Source organism: Malania oleifera, chromosome 4 (assembly GCF_029873635.1).
Source record: "Malania oleifera isolate guangnan ecotype guangnan chromosome 4, ASM2987363v1, whole genome shotgun sequence".
NCBI lineage: Eukaryota > Viridiplantae > Streptophyta > Magnoliopsida > Santalales > Ximeniaceae > Malania > Malania oleifera.
In genome coordinates, this window is record NC_080420.1 from 111,747,475 (window position 1) to 111,764,068 (window position 16,594).

Sequence of the window (16,594 nt, forward strand, 5' to 3'; positions counted from 1 at the left end):
ACACTACAAGAAAACTGTTTTTTAGTGACGGATGTATTAATGACGATTTTAAATTCGTCACTAAAAGCACAGTATTAGTGACGATTTTTTAAAACTATCACTAATAATTTACCTATTAGTGACAAATTTCAAAACTGTCACTAATAATGCACTTTTAGTGACGAATTTCAAATCTTCACTAATACCTCCATCACTAAAACTCAGTTTTCCTGGTCAACCTATCGCAGGAAACCACTTTTCACATGAAAACTATCCCGAAAAAATATTAGTGACGATTATTGGGGTATTAGTGATAATTTTATTTCGTCACTAAACGACCCTTATTAATGACAGTTTATTAATCGTCATTAATAGCATTGTACAAGTAGAAAAAGTCAATTATATTAATGACAGTTCGGAAATTCATCGCTAATAACATAGTATTAGTGATGGTTCGTGAAAATGGTTAGTAATAGCTATTTTATTTAAAAATATATAAAAATAATTTATTTAACGATATTAGTGACGGTTTGAATATTCGTCGCTACTAGTCTATTAATAGTGACGGTTCATGAAAAGCGTCACTAATAGTGTTTTTATTTAAAAAATAAATAAATAATTTATTTAACTATTATTAGTGATGGTTGGGTTATTCATCGCTAATAGTATAGTATTAGTGATTGTTCGTGAAAATCGTCACTAAGAGTTGTTTTTTTTAAAATAAAAATAAAAAAATAATTTATTTAACAATTATTAGTGACGGTTGGGTTATTCGTCGCTAATAATGAGGTATTAGTAACGGTCCCTGAAAATCATCACTAATAGTGTTTTCGTTTAAAAAATAAATAAATAATTTATTTAACTATTAGTAGTGACAGTTCATATGATTCGTCACTAATAGTTGTTTTATTTAAAAAATAAAGACATAATTTATGTAGCTATTATTAGTGAGCGTCACTCATAGTGTTTTTCCTTAAAAAATAAATAAATAATTTATTTAACTATTAGTAGTGACGGTTGTGGTATTCGTCGATAATACTATAGTATTAGTAGCGGTTCGTATGATTCATCACTAATAGTTGTTTTATTTAAAAAATAAAGACATAATTTATTTAACTATTATTAGTGACGCTTTGAACGTTCGTCGTTAATAATGAGGTATTAGTGATGGTTCCTGAAAATCGTCACTCATACTGTTTTTCCTTAAAAATAATAAATAAATAATTTATTTAACTATTAGTAGTGACGGTTGTGGTATTCATCACTAATACTATAGTATTAGTGACGGCTCGTATGATTCGCCACTAATAGTTGTTTTATTAAAAAATATAAAAAACGTCCCTCACTCCTTTTCCCCCAATCCTCCTTTCCCTCCATTCGTCCTTCCCTTTCCCTCCATTCGTCTCGCAGCCCCTCGTTCTTACTTTGGGTAACATCTTCAACCTCCGTTAAACTCGCTCTGTCTCTCCCTACAACAAATCATCTCTGCTTCTAAACCCTAACCCTGAACCCTTGAATCCCTCCTCCCCTACAGAAATTTCTACTTCCGCAGGTGCTGTTTTGCCAGCTTTGTTGATTTCTTCAGTCTCCCTGAGTTCTACGAGGGTAGGATTTTGCTGCTTTGGACAATTAGGGCTTTTTTGAGCAGTGATTGTTCTTCGTTTTTTTCTTCTTGTTGCTGGAGTTGGTATGACACAGTCGACATTTTTATTCATTTGAGGGATTAGATGGGGGAAAAAGTTTTAATCTGAACTACAACCCGTACAACTTCCTATAGCCTATGAATGTTCCTACTGTTGCTGTTGTTTGATAAACAAATGTGATTGAGCAACATAAGGTAATGACTCTATTTTACCTCTTTTGGATCTTGTAATATATGCACATGTTTACTCATCTAAAGTCCTTTTTAATTAATAGACTTTATATTAAAATCATGTATTATAATAAAAAACCAAAAGCAAGTAAAGATTTGTACGCGTTGGCATGTGACCCCGATCAACGAGTTAATTGTTACAATGGTTACATTGTCAACGGCTTATGATTTCATAAGAAGTCTCTTGAACTACATAGAAGAATCCAAAATTGTGGGGTTGCGGTGCTAGGCACAGAAGAAGATGAAGAAATTGAATACTTTGGTGTATTGGATGACATTCTAGAGCTTCACTATGGAACTAACAGACTTGTCCATACACTACAAAAAGATAGGTTTTAGTGACGAAAGTACTAGTGACAGTTTTAAAACCGTCACTAATAGTGTTGTATTAGTCACGGTTCTTTAAAACCGTCACTAATACTTTCGTCACTAAAAACTGCGCGGTAAACAATTTTTGCGCGAAATTTTTTCCGGAAAAATACTAGGGACGATTTTATGGTATTAGTGACGGATTAAATTCGTCACTAAAAGTCACTTATTAGTGACGATTAACCAACCGTCACTACTAATATTTATGAATATATAAAAAATTTAATTAAGGGTTTAAGTTCAAAGAATTAGTGACGAATTACAAAATTCGTTACTATGGGTCATTATTAGTGACGGATTTGACAACTGTCACTAATACTTCACTTTTTAAAAAAAAAAAATAAAAAAAAAAATTGAGTTCGAAGTATTAGGGACGAATTTACAAATTTGTCACTATTGGCCTATTATTAGTGACGGATTCGAGAACCGTCACTAATACTTCCTGTTTTTTAAAAATAAAATAAAATTTTAAGTTGAGAGTATTAGTGGTGAATTCATGAATTCGTCACTATTGGTCATTTATTAGTGACGAATTTGAAAACGTCACTAATAATGCATTTTTTAAAAACAAATAAAAAAAATTTCAATTCAGAGTATTAGTGATGATGTTGTAAATTCGTCATTAATAAGGAACCAATAGTGACGAATTTGTAGATTCGTTACTAATACTTCTTTTTTTTAAATAAAAAATAAAAAATTTTATGTTCATAATATTAGTGACGAATTTACAAATTCGTCACCATTGGTCCTTTATTAGTGACGAATTTCTAGATTCGTCACTAATAGGTCATTATTAGTGATAATTTATGGAACGTTACTAATGTTATGTCATTTTAAAAAAATATATTAGACGGAGAGTAGTAGTGACGGTTTTAAAATCATCACTAATGCCCAAAACTTTTATCCCTTCCCACGAGATATTTTCCCACACTTTCCCCTGCTCCTCGCTTTTCCCTCCTGCTTCAGCTGGCTCCTACTCCTGCGAACCTCTCTCCCAATCTCCCACTGCTCTCGGTCTGGTACATGCTATTCGTCGGACGTCTCAGGCTTGGTCGGAGCCCTAGCGGACTCGCGACCCTCGTCGAACCCCTTTCCCAGTCTCCCGCTTCTCAGCCGACTAACGGCCTGCTCGCTAGACATCTTGGGTTTGGTCAGAGACCTAGCCAACTCGCGACCCTTGTCGAACCTTCTCCCAGTCTCTTGCTACTTCCAGGTATCTCTTGAGACCTGTACGCCTATTTTGTATTCTAGAAATATTTTGCATTTTGTCGGTGCTTTGGGGTATCTATTTCTGTCGTGTTTCTGCTTTAGAATTTTCTTCCTAAAATAATAAAATATAAGTGATAAATTCTCATGGGGAACAATGATGGGAAAAGTGAAAGATTATTTCACTAATATAACAATTACTTATGTGCGTGTACGTTATTGATTAAAAAAAAATCCAGATTATGAATTTTTATTTTCGAAAGAAAAGAAAAGGAAATGAATTTTTATTTTCCATACATTATATTTTTATGGGACTAGGGTGGAGTTGGTTTTGGTTGCAGTAGTTTTATGTTTTGTTTTGTTTGTTTGTTTGCTTGTTTTTTTTTTTTTTTCCTCAAGGATGGAGAAGATTAACATGATGCGGAATCTGCATTTGGCAGCTTATTTGGAAAACAGTTTCCGAAGAAATTTTATTGAGGTGTCTTATTCACTACCACCGCCATTGGAGTTCCATCCATCAATCTGCCTTCACTCGGAAGATTATAGCTTGAGATCCATAGCCCATATATGCTCACAATGTCAGTGGGGCAGCCCTTTCTTTTTGTCTGGGTTTTTTTCTCCTAGAGACGAGAAATTGGTTATTTGAATGTACTTCGCAATGTTTTGCTTTTATTGGACTGCCATTACACCATTATAATCCTATTTTCATCACAAATCTCTTCTGGATTTAGAAACGGCTCAAACATATTTTCCGGTATCATTACATGTTTTTCATTATCATTATCTAGATGAGTGTATCCTTAACAATCCACGTTCTAGAGCATGTGTCATACTGCGTGGACCAAACGTTCCGAGTTCTACCTAACCTTTGTCTAAATTTAACTATGAATGTTGTAGTATATTATCATTTTGACTTTAGATAGATGCAATAATGGTACTGCTTTAATATAATGCCTATGATTTTTTTCCCAGTTGTAAATTTAGAATGGGGTCTAAAATGTGTTCCTAATTCTAATACAAAACATTAAATTTCAATGGATGATTGAATTATCAATGGCCATATAATTATTATAAAAAATATATATATAACACATAACAATAATATATTCTATTTTTTCAATATTCTTTTAAGAAACAAAAAATGAAAAATAAGAACTATTGAATGATTTTCTAGCATACTGAAGGCGATCTAATCTTTTAAAGACCTAAGCTATGAATTTAAGTTAGAATGTATGTATTAATAGGTTATGCCTCACATAGTAAAACAAATAGGTTCATAGACCTTGAAAACAACCTCGCGAGATTTAAAAATTACTTAAGAGGATATTTCTTGAATTCAGGTTCAATGCTTGCAATTAAACGATGAACTTTTAAATTTATATAAATTTTAAAGTATCAAACTCAATGCACATTATGAATAATTCTGATGATTTGTTGCCCAAAATAGTGTAGCTTGCGAATAATCTTCAGATGGGGCACATCTACGTGCACAAAATTGAGCAGGATTGCTAAGTGCTGATCCAAATGAGTAGCAATTTGAACAGTAGACCTAGTTTGGTTACATCAGCTGGCTGGGTCAGTTGGGGAGAGTGGAATTTTTTTATCCTTCAAGGTTATATTTCTTTTGGAAATTTTTATGAATCTTTTATGTAAGAAAAATAATTCAGCTTGTAATTCTTTTTATGAGGGCATACTATCACATGATTCGTCACAAGATTCATTGCAAGATTCTGTTGAAGAGTAGTAAGAATTTACCTCTTCATCATTCGCCATGAAGCATACGTTTGCCATCTCTTGTCCATTTGATTCGTTTTCCGTTTCGCTGGAGCTTGAGTCATCCCAAGTAACCTTTATAGCTTCCTTCTTTTTCTTCTTGTCTTTCTTAAGTAATGGGCAGTCCGGTTTGATATGTCCTGATTTTTTACAGTGATAGCATATAGGAGGTTCACTTTTACTTTTCTTTTCTTTTCTACTTGATTCTCCTTTTTCAGTTTTCCTTTTGTTGAACTTTCTAGGAAATCTTTTATTCCTTCTATAAAACTTTCCTAGTCTCTTAGTGATGAATGCTAATTCATTTTGATCTAAGTCACTTGTTTCACTTTCTTCTTCACTTGAACTATGGCTTGATGCTTTTAGTGCAATAGATTTCTTATGCTTTGGTTTAGGATTTCTTTCTTTTAGAGTCATTTCATAGGTAAGAAGTGAACCTATGAGTTCATTTAAGGAGGTGGTCTTAAGGTTTCTTCCTTCGGTAATTTATGTAGCCTTAGGTTCCCATATGGAGGGAAGACCTCTCAAAATTTTCCTAATTATTTTGTAGGTGGTAAAAGTTTTTCCTAAAGCACTTAAGGAATTGATTATGTGGGTGAATCTTGTGTACATACTTGACATGGATTCATCTGAATTCATCTTGAATGTTTCATATTCGCTTGTTAACATGTCTATCCTATTGTCCCTAACATCAATAGTTTCTTCATATGTAACTTCTAATTTGTCCCATATTTCTTTAACTATTTTACAAGTCATGACCCTATTAAATTCGTTAGCGTCTAAAGCACAATACAAAGCATTTATAACACTTGAGTTTATTTGAAGCATTTTATAATCTGAATTGATCATGTCCTTTTTCTCTTTTGGAATTTGTTTTCCATCTACTATCTTGGTGGGAATAAGGTCTCCATCCATAACTACTTCCCATGCTTTCCAATCCATGTGTTGGAGGTAGATTTGCATTCTCTTTTTCCAAAAGGTGTAGTTATGTTCACAAAAGATTGGTGGACGAGTTGAGGATTGACCCTCTCCAAAAGGAGCTACTCCTATGTTTGTCATTTAGATCTTTTTATAGCTTCTTGTTAGGAATTTGCTATAACTAGGCTCTGATACCAATTGAAATTAGGATAGCTTCTCAAGAGGGGGGGGGTGAATTGGATTTTTAAAAATATTTCAATTTTAATACTTTGTCTTCAACAATTACAACAAGTAGATATAAAATCAATTCAATCACAACCAATCAACATGATAATCAAAATCTTGATATTTGTATCAATAGCCCTGTAATAAATTGTAAAGCATGCTGAATTTATGTAAGCCCTGTGTTTATTCCAAAATCACAATTTTTCTTTGTGTTTAGTTTTTAAAAAAACTTTCAAATTAATAAGTTTAGGATGATCAACCAAAGTAATCCCTTTCGGTTTCCGCAATCAATGCTGATCAAACCAAAACAAATTATCTTCCGGTCTATTTAACAATCATACACTCAGAATTAACAATTTAAAGCATACGCATAGGTTGTAAGTATTGTTGAAAAATAAAGAGTAAGGAAGAAAAGAGAGACACAATGTAGTAACCGGAAAAAAAAATAATAATAATAATAATAATAATAAAATAATAAAATAAAATTAATTAATTAAATTAATAAGTAAAATGAACAATATGATAAGGAACAAATATATTTATATATATATATATATATAAATATTAAAGCATGTATATATATATATATATATATATGTGTGTGTGTGTGTGTGTGTGTGTGTGTGTATGTGTGTGTATATATATATATATAAAAGGTATGAAAGCTTCTTAAAGAAGCTTTATTTTACTTTACTTTACTTAAGGTTTATTATATATATATATATATATATATATTATTAAATTAACACAAGCTTCTTTAAGAAGCTTTGAAGGTAAAATCCAAATTTAATTGGATTTTTGGTGGATGTGAGTTCATTCTCTCTCTCTCTCTCTCTCTCTCTCTCTCTCTCTCTCTCTCTCTCCTACGACTCTCTCTCTTCGATTCCGGGTTAGTTTTACGCCGGATCGACAAACCGAAGCCACCACGACGCTCCTGGCGAAGTTCTCTACAAGTCTGCCGGAACGGATCGTCAGGAAAACAAAGTTGGATTTCATCCCAAATCCAAGGTAAGGCTTTATATTCAATATTTGGATTTTTGACAGTTGAAGAAAGTAATATACGCGTAAAAATACTGAACTTTAATACTGAAAATTTTCAGTTCCAGGGTATTGATTGGGAACGTTGGGAATTATCCCTAAGTTAAGGTAAGACTTTTTAAGTCGAATTTGATTTAGTGGTAGTTATAGAAAATATTGTACGTACGAAAATATTAAACTTTAATTCTGCGAGTTTTCATTTTCAGGGTATTGAGTTGAGAACCTTGTGGGTACGGGAAAGATTTTCTTAGGGGCTTTTCAGGAATCAGGTAAGGGGATAAACTAGGCTAGTTTTGTTTTGAGAAAATGTATGTATATATATATATAGCATCTGGTTTCAGGAAAAATAAATATATTTATATATATGATTTATATTTGGAAAATACTGTTTAAATGATGATATGTTGAATACGTAGAAAATTTGTTTAGTGTGGCATGAGTATAAAAATGTTGTGAAATACTGTTTTTTTTGGAATGGGGACGATATGGATTTCTATGATGGAAAATCGGCGTACGGGCCGAGATATTTTTATATGTATATGTGATTTGCCGGCGTATGGGCCGTGCTATGTGGATGAGATTTGCCGGAGTACAGGCCGTGCTATGTGATTTGCCAGCGTACGGGCTGTGCTATGTGATTTGCCAGCATACGGGCTGTGCTATGTGATTTGCCAGCGTACGGGCTGTGCTATGCGATTTGCCGGTGTACGGGCCGTGCTATGTTAAAATGTGTAATACCGGCGTACGGGCCAATGATTTTCATGATACACGTATATATGTGAAATGATATGATTGATGTGAAAATAAATGATATGAGATATTTATGTATCACGGTTTTAGTATATGTATATAATATCATAACCTGATTGGCTTGGTCTAGGCTAGCACTTGCACGGTACCGTTGCTATGTGTCCATGGTCCTCGTGATCATGATATCTGTGTTAACGCCGCTGTACGGAATGGTGTGAGATTGGATGGTCGATGTGGTTATTTTCAAGAAGTGTGCTGTTATCGCCCCTGGTGTACGGACCAGTCTGGGTAGACCCATCGGACCTACAGACTACTGTTTGACTTGGCAATGGTCGGCCAACCATTGTCAGGTCCCGCCTTCGGGCCACACAACCCAGTCATGTGGGGGTAATACATAACAACAACCAACTAACCTACCAGGATTGTTTTATGTTATTATTAGTGTATGAGATAAGATATGTTTATGAAAATGCAGTATATTCTGCTATGTGTTGATATGCATATGTTTTCCCATATTTGATAAACAGTATTGAATATGTTATGTGTGGTATATGTAGAACACAGAATACTCATGTTGCCACACACTGGTATTAGTTTATTTCCCTTACTGAGAGGTGTCTCACCCCTAAATCTTATACATTTTTCAGGAGCCCCTGATAGGAGAGCTGGAAAAGCCCCACTGATCTAGATCAGTTGTTTGCCCTCTTTGGAAGGGTAAGTTTTTGGTAGGGACCGTTAGGTTTTGTGGGGGATTGTCCCTAGATTTCATTTTTGAGATGTATATACTGTGAGATAGTAATTGTAGTGACTCTGGTATGTGTTATGCACATTATGATGAGATGTATATGATTTTATACTTTCTGCTGCGTAGGCTTCTGCTGTATGTTTTGTTATATCCCTGGTGCCTACGGGCCCAGGTGGATTGTGACCTGCTGAGCTGGGATGTATGATGTGATGATAATTTATTTATATATAAAAAAAAAATATGTGAAAAAAAAGAGCAGGTCGTTACACACAAGGTTTTATGAGGTTCGGCTTATACCCAGTCTACGTCCTCGCCTTTGGCAAATCACCAAAGGATTCACTAGTTCAGTTACGTTGACGGGTGGAACAATACCGATTACAATCACTCCTTCCTATAGGCTAGAGCCTGCCTCTCCAAACAATATTCCCTCGTTCAGTCCAACAATTCTACAACCTTGAATCGTCTATAAATAAGAACCAAGATAGAGAAAAGTTTGTGTACAAGAAAATACTCTCATAACAGAGTAGGTTAGTACAACATTCAGTACAAGTATACTTCAAAGTAAATCAAATATAAAAGGATTGAAGCTCAATACTGAATTTAAATCACCAAATAACTTCCAAGTATTGAAAGATTCAAACTTTGAAAGCTTTACTTCAGAATTTGAATCAGCAGCAACTCAATATTTGAAGTTGGAAAAATACAAGAGAGTTTGAAAGCTTTTTGAAAACTTTGATTGCTGGAAATTTCTTGTTGTATGAAATCTTTGAAGTTTATGGCCATTTATAGATGTTTTAAAAGTAATTCCTTACACCTAAAGTTTCCTTGAAGTAATCCCCAAGTTTTTCACAATAGTAGTGCCCAAAAAATTCATTTAAAAAATCTTTCCATTGGAAATTTTTAAACCAACGTTCAAGTGGCAGTCGCTTGCCACGACCTGACAGTCGCCTATCATAGAAGAAACTTAAAACACAGAACACTGGCAATCGCCTGCCAGAACCCAAGCAGTCGCCTGACATGACCACCCAAGCGCCTGGCTATGTTCAGGTAGTCGCATGGCACCCTACTACCTCTTTAAAAATTCTTCATTTAATTTGGTTAGTCGCCTGCCACATGAAGGTAGTCGTTTGGCCCTTCTGTTTTAAAAAAAAATTTCTTTTTAAAACCCTTCTTTTCTTTGATTTGAAAAACATACTTTAGGGTTTTTCTAAAAATATATTTCTAAGTTTATTTTGATTTTATAAGAGCTTCAATTCAATTTATACTTGAAATTAACTTGAAGTACTTACATACAAACATCCTTACAAAACTTTATTCCTTTGATATTCAAGTAAGTCCTTGTACTTCTATCATCTTTGAGTTTCTAATCTTTTCTTTGAGCTTTCATCAAGTTATCTTTAATCCTCATGCTCTTCAAGATCTTTTTTGATCCATAAACTTTATCATCCTTTTGAGCTTTGTCACTACCTTTAAGCTTTGCCTTTTTCCTAAAAAACTTTCACTTAAACCATATTAAACACATCATGATTTGTTATTATCAAAATAAGAATTATAAGCCTTGTTAGGCCAACACTAAGGTTAACTTCGGTCTTTTGAAATTGTCACTTCAGACGACTGACTATTGACTTCGATCTTTTGAAGTTCCCAATTCCTGGATTTTTTCTTTTAGTTTGAAAAATCTGTTTTGCTTTCTTTCTTGTCTCTTTTATAAAAATATTTTCCGGAGTTTTGACATTATTTCTAAGTCCATAAATGTCCCCTAATGATGTTCATGAAATGCATGAGTCCTAAAGTCATTCTAAGGTATGATTTGAGCCTTAAATTAAATCATATGAAAATATAAGTACATGAGTTCTAAGTATCCATTCCCATGACGTTCTTGAACTTTGCCGCTTGCATCTTGATTCTCGTATTCTTTGAGTTCCATGAAATGTGCCAAGATATGTAAGCTTTAATCTTCATGGCTTCAATTACTTGTTATCCTACCATGCATGCTTAATATAATTCCTATTCACAATCTCAATTGCACAGATCAAATACCAAGTGATTTGTCATTATCAAAACAAGATTGGACTCGTAGAGTCAACAATATTGACTATGATGAGACTTATGCCCCTGTAGCAAGACTAGAAGCCATTAGGATGTTACTAGCGTTTGCTTGCTACGAAGACTTCAAACTATTTCAAATGGAAGTAAAAAGTGTCTTTCTTAATGGATGTATAAATGAAGAAGTCTATGTCAAGCAACCTTTGGGATTTGAGAGTCATACACATCCTGAATACGTATACAAATTCTCAAAAGCTCTATATGGACTCAAACAAGCACCAAGAGCTTGGTATGAACGTTTGAGCAAATTTCTCTTAGAAGATGGCTTCACAAGAGTAAAATTTGACACTACTTTGTTCTTGAAATATAAGGAAAATGATATGTTGGTCATACAAATTTACGTAGATGACATCATTTTTGGTGCTACAAATGAGAATATGTGTAAAAAATTTGCCCAAACCATGCAGGAAACTTTTGAGATAAGTATGATGTGTGAATTAACCTTCTTCCTAGGGTTGCAAATAAAACAGATGAAACATGGAATTTTTATTAATCAAGCAAAATACATCAAGGACATGCTTAAGAAATTTGGTCTTGAAATGGGAAAATCTAAAGCAACCCGTATGAGCATAACAATGAAACTTGATAATGATGAAAAGGGGAAGAATGTTGACCAAAAGCTTTACCGAGGGATGATGGTAGTCAGTTATACCTCACTTCTAGTAGGCCAGATATTATGTTTAGTGTTTGTTTGTGTGCTAGATTCCAATCATGTCCCAAAGAGTCACATGTCAATGTCGTTAAGCGAATATTTAGGTACCAAGCAGGAACATATGACTTAGGACTCTTTTACCTTAAGAATGCTCCTTTTGATATCACATGCTACTAGAGTGCTGACTATGGAGGATGTAAAACCGATAGAAAGAGCACTAGTGGAACATGTGACTTTCTAGGACATTCACTTGTCTCGTGGTTTTGTAAGAAGCAAACTTCGGCTACTCTTTCAACCACCGAGACTGAATACATTGCAGCTGGTAGTTGTTGTGCACAAGCCTTATATATGAAGCAACAACTAGAGGACTTTAAAATTTTGATAAAAGGCACACCAATCCATTATGATAATACTAGTGCCATCAATATCTCGAAAAAATCGTGCCTGCACTCTAGGACCAAACATATTAAGATACGCACCATTTTATTCGAGATCATGTTCAAAAGGGGGACGTTGAGTTAGTATACGTTAATACTAACAATCAACTAGCTGATATTTTAACAAAACCCCCAAATGAAGAAAGGTTCAGCAAAATCAAGTATGTCGTGGACATGTGTACTTCCAAGGACGTATCTTAGGAACATCTAGTTGTCCTTCATTTGCTCTAAAACTACAAATAGGTAAAACGCTGTCACGACCTGCTCATTTTCCACATTTTTTTTATAATAATAATAATATCAACGTCATACATTCCAACTCAGCAGGTCACCATCCACCTGGACTCGTGGGTACCAGGGATATAACAATATATACTTAGCAGAAGCCTAAGCAGCAGAAAGCATATAATCATATACATCTCATCATAACATGCATTACAATACTAGAGTTACTACAATCACTGTATCTTAGTATATATATCCCAAAAATCATGTCTAGGGACATTCCCCACAAAATCTAACTATCCCTACAAAAACTTACCCTTCAAAAAGGCAGATAAACAGTACTATATCAGCGAAGCTTTTCCCGCATTCCTATCTAGGGCTCCTAAAAAGTTAATAAGATTTAGGGGTGAGACACCTCTCAGTAAGGAAAATAAACTAATACTAGTATGTGACAATATGAGTATTCTGTGTTCTACATATATCATACATAACATATTCAGTATTGTTTCGTCAAATCTGGAAAAGACATATATATATCAACACATGGCAAAACATATTGTATTTTCATAAGCATATCTTATCTCATATAGTAATAATAACATAAAAACAATCCTGGTAGGTTAGCTGGCTGTTGTCATGTATTACCCCCACATGACTAGGTTGTGTGGCCCGAAGGCGGGACCTGACAATGGTTGGCCGACTACTGCCAAGTCAAATAGTAGTCTGTAGGTTCGATGGGTCTGCCATACCTAGTCCGTACACCAGGGGCGATCACAGCACACTTCTTTAATAACCACATCGACCATCCAATCTCACACCACTTCGTACAACGGCGTTAACACAAATATCATGATCACAAAGACCATGGACACATAGCAACGGTACCGTACAAGTGCTAGCCTAGACCAAGCCAACCAGATTCTGCTATCATATAACATATACTAAAACCGTGATACATAGATATTTTATATCATTTATTGTCACATCAATCATATCATTTTGCATATATACATGTATCATGAAAATCATCGGCCCGTACGCCGGTATTACACATTTTATTATAGCTCGGCCCGTACGCTAGAAAATCACATCATAGCATAGCCCGTACGCTGGAAAATCACATCATAGCACGGCCCGTACGCCAATAAACATATCATTGCACAGCCCGTAAACTGGCAAATCACATCATAGCACGGCCTGTACGCCGGCAAACAAATCATAACACAGCTCGTACGCTGGCAAATCACATCATATAACACGGCCCGTATGCCGGAAAATCATATTAAATCTCGGCTCATACGCCGATTTTTCCATCATAAAAATTCATATCATCTACATTCCTAGAAAACAGTATTTCACAACATTTTTACTCATGCCGCACAAATGGATTTTAACATATTCGACATACGATCATTTTCACAGTATTTTACAAATATAAATCATATATATATAAATATATTTATTTTTCTTGAAACCAGATGCTATATATATATATATATATATATATATATATATATATATATATATATATACATGCATTTTCTCAAAACAAACTAACTTAGTTTATCCCCTTACCTGATTCCTGGAAAGCCCCTAATAAAACTGCCCTGCACCCGCAGGGTTCCTAACTCAACACCCTGAAAATGAAAACTCCCAGTATTAAAGTTCAGTATTTTCGTACGTACAATATTTTCTATAACTACCACTAAGTCAAATTCGGCTTAAAAGCCTTACCTCAACTTAGGGATGATTTCCTACGTTCCCAATTCAACACCCATGGAAATGAAAACTCCCAGTATTAAACTTTAGTATTTCCATGCATACATCATTTCCTATTACTATCACAAGACCCAATACGACTTTAAAAAGCCTTACCTCAACTTAAGGATGATTTCCAACTTCGTTTTCCCAACGATCTGCTCCAGCAAACTCGTAGAGAACTTCGCCAGGAGCATCCTGGTAGCTTCAAATCTTCGATCCGGCGAGAAACAAGCCCAAAATCGAAGAAAGAGAGAAAGAAAACCAAAGAGGGGAGAGAGGGAGAAGAGTTGGCTTCTTTCGTAAGTTAAAAATCAGATTTTTCCATACTTATAGAACAGGATTCGTCGACGAGTCACGTCCTTCATTGACAAATTTTCATTAATTTTGTCGACGAAATTCAGTCCTCGTCGAGGAAATTCAGTCGGTTCAAAACCCCTTCTCAGTATTTCTTCGTCGATGAAATTCAGTCTTCGTCGACCAATTTTCTTAAGCCTTCGTCAACGAATTCCCTGTATTCGTCGACGAAACCTGCTGTTTTTCCCTTGTTTAATCCTTCCAAAATCCAATGCCATCGACTGCCTCCTTCTGTTTCCAATTTCCATTTCCCTTCCTATATTATTTATATACCATCTTTATTCGGGTCGTTACAAATGCTACTTTTCTCATTGGCCTTGTCCACGAACACACAAGATTCGTCGCCGAGTAATGCATACTTCTTTGTCGGTGAACACAAGGGTTTCGTTGGAAAACTGTATGAGGATTTTCATCGACGAACACAGGGTATTCGTTGCCGAATTATATGGAGCTTATCGTTGATGAACACAGGCGATTTTCCGACGAAAACTATCGGGGTAGTTAAATCTTTCAGCGATCAGAATGCTCTTTTTCTTAAATTTTAAACCCTAACTTTGGATCCTCCTCCCTCCTTTCACCACTCTAAACTATCTCCCTTTGTATCTTCACTCTAGGACTTGCACGGGCTCTCCTTTATTCCTTTGTCACTTAACCAACCGTCTCCCTCTCACATGCTAGCCTCTTACAGCCACTTCTGTAACGACCTACTTATTTCCATATATATATATATATATATATATTTCCATAGCAAAAAAAACAATATAATAAACCCAACGAATCATAATCAACCTGTACCCGTGGGTACCAGGTATACATCCCAAGTACAGCACGAAAGCCTAAGCAGCAAGGAACATAAAAATCATATACATCTCAAAGTACCATTTAACACAATACCAGAGTTACTACATCCATTGTAAAATATATACAATCCAAAAGAGTCGTAGGGTCACTTTCCTCAAATCCATCTGACCCTATCAAAACACTTACCCTTCAAAAAGGGTAGATCAGCTGTAACTACCTCTGCGGGGCTTTATCCGCTCTCCTATCTAGGGCTCTTGAAATATTCATATAATTTGGGGTAAGACACCTCTCAGTAAGGAAAATAAGCTAATACTAGTGTGTGACCACATAAGTATTTCTGTATTATACATAAAATCACATATATAAGTATGTTTAGTAAAATTGTCTGTATCATTTCTGGGAAAAACATGTTTAATCATAACAATTTCGTAAGCGTAATTCATCTCATATAATAATAATACAAAAACAATCCTGGTAGGTTAGCTAGCTAGTGTCATGTCTTAACCCCACATGACTGGGTTGTGTGGCCTGAAGGCTGGACCTGACAATGGCTGGCCGACCACTGCCAAGTCAAAGTAAATGTCTGTAAGTACGATGGGTCTACCAGACTTGGTTCGTACACTAGGGGCACCAATACTTCAATAAACCACATCAACTATCCATCCTCACGTTGCCCCGAACGACAGCGATAACACAATATTATAATAATCATGAACACATAGCTATGGTACTATGCAAGTGCAAGCCAAAACCAAGCCAACCAGGTTCTGATAACATATAGCATATCTCAAATTGTGATACATTGCTATTCCGTAATAATAATTTTCAGTTCAATATCATCAAATCACATTTCATATATATATATATATATATATATATATATATATATATATATATATATAACGTGAAAATTATCGGCCCATACGCCGACATTTCATATTTTATCAATCATAGCCCGTACGCCGTATTACATATCATATTAAATTTTTGGCCCATATGCCGTCATATCACATTCATAGCCCGGCCTGTATACCAGCAAAACATATTCATAGCTCGGTCCGTACGCTGGCAAAACATATTCATAACTCGGCTTGTACACCAACAAAACATATTTAAAATTTTGTATCATTGTCATGTTCCCAAAAAAAATAATTCATATTAAATACTACTCATGCCACACGGAATGGGTATTACACGTATTTTAAACATATCATCATTTACATCAGTATTTTACAAAATAAAATTATAATATATATATATATATATATATATATATATATATATATATATATATATATATACATATATGTATGTATATATGTATGTATGTATGTATATATTTATTTATTTATTTATTTCCTGAAATTAAATGCTATAAGATCAAA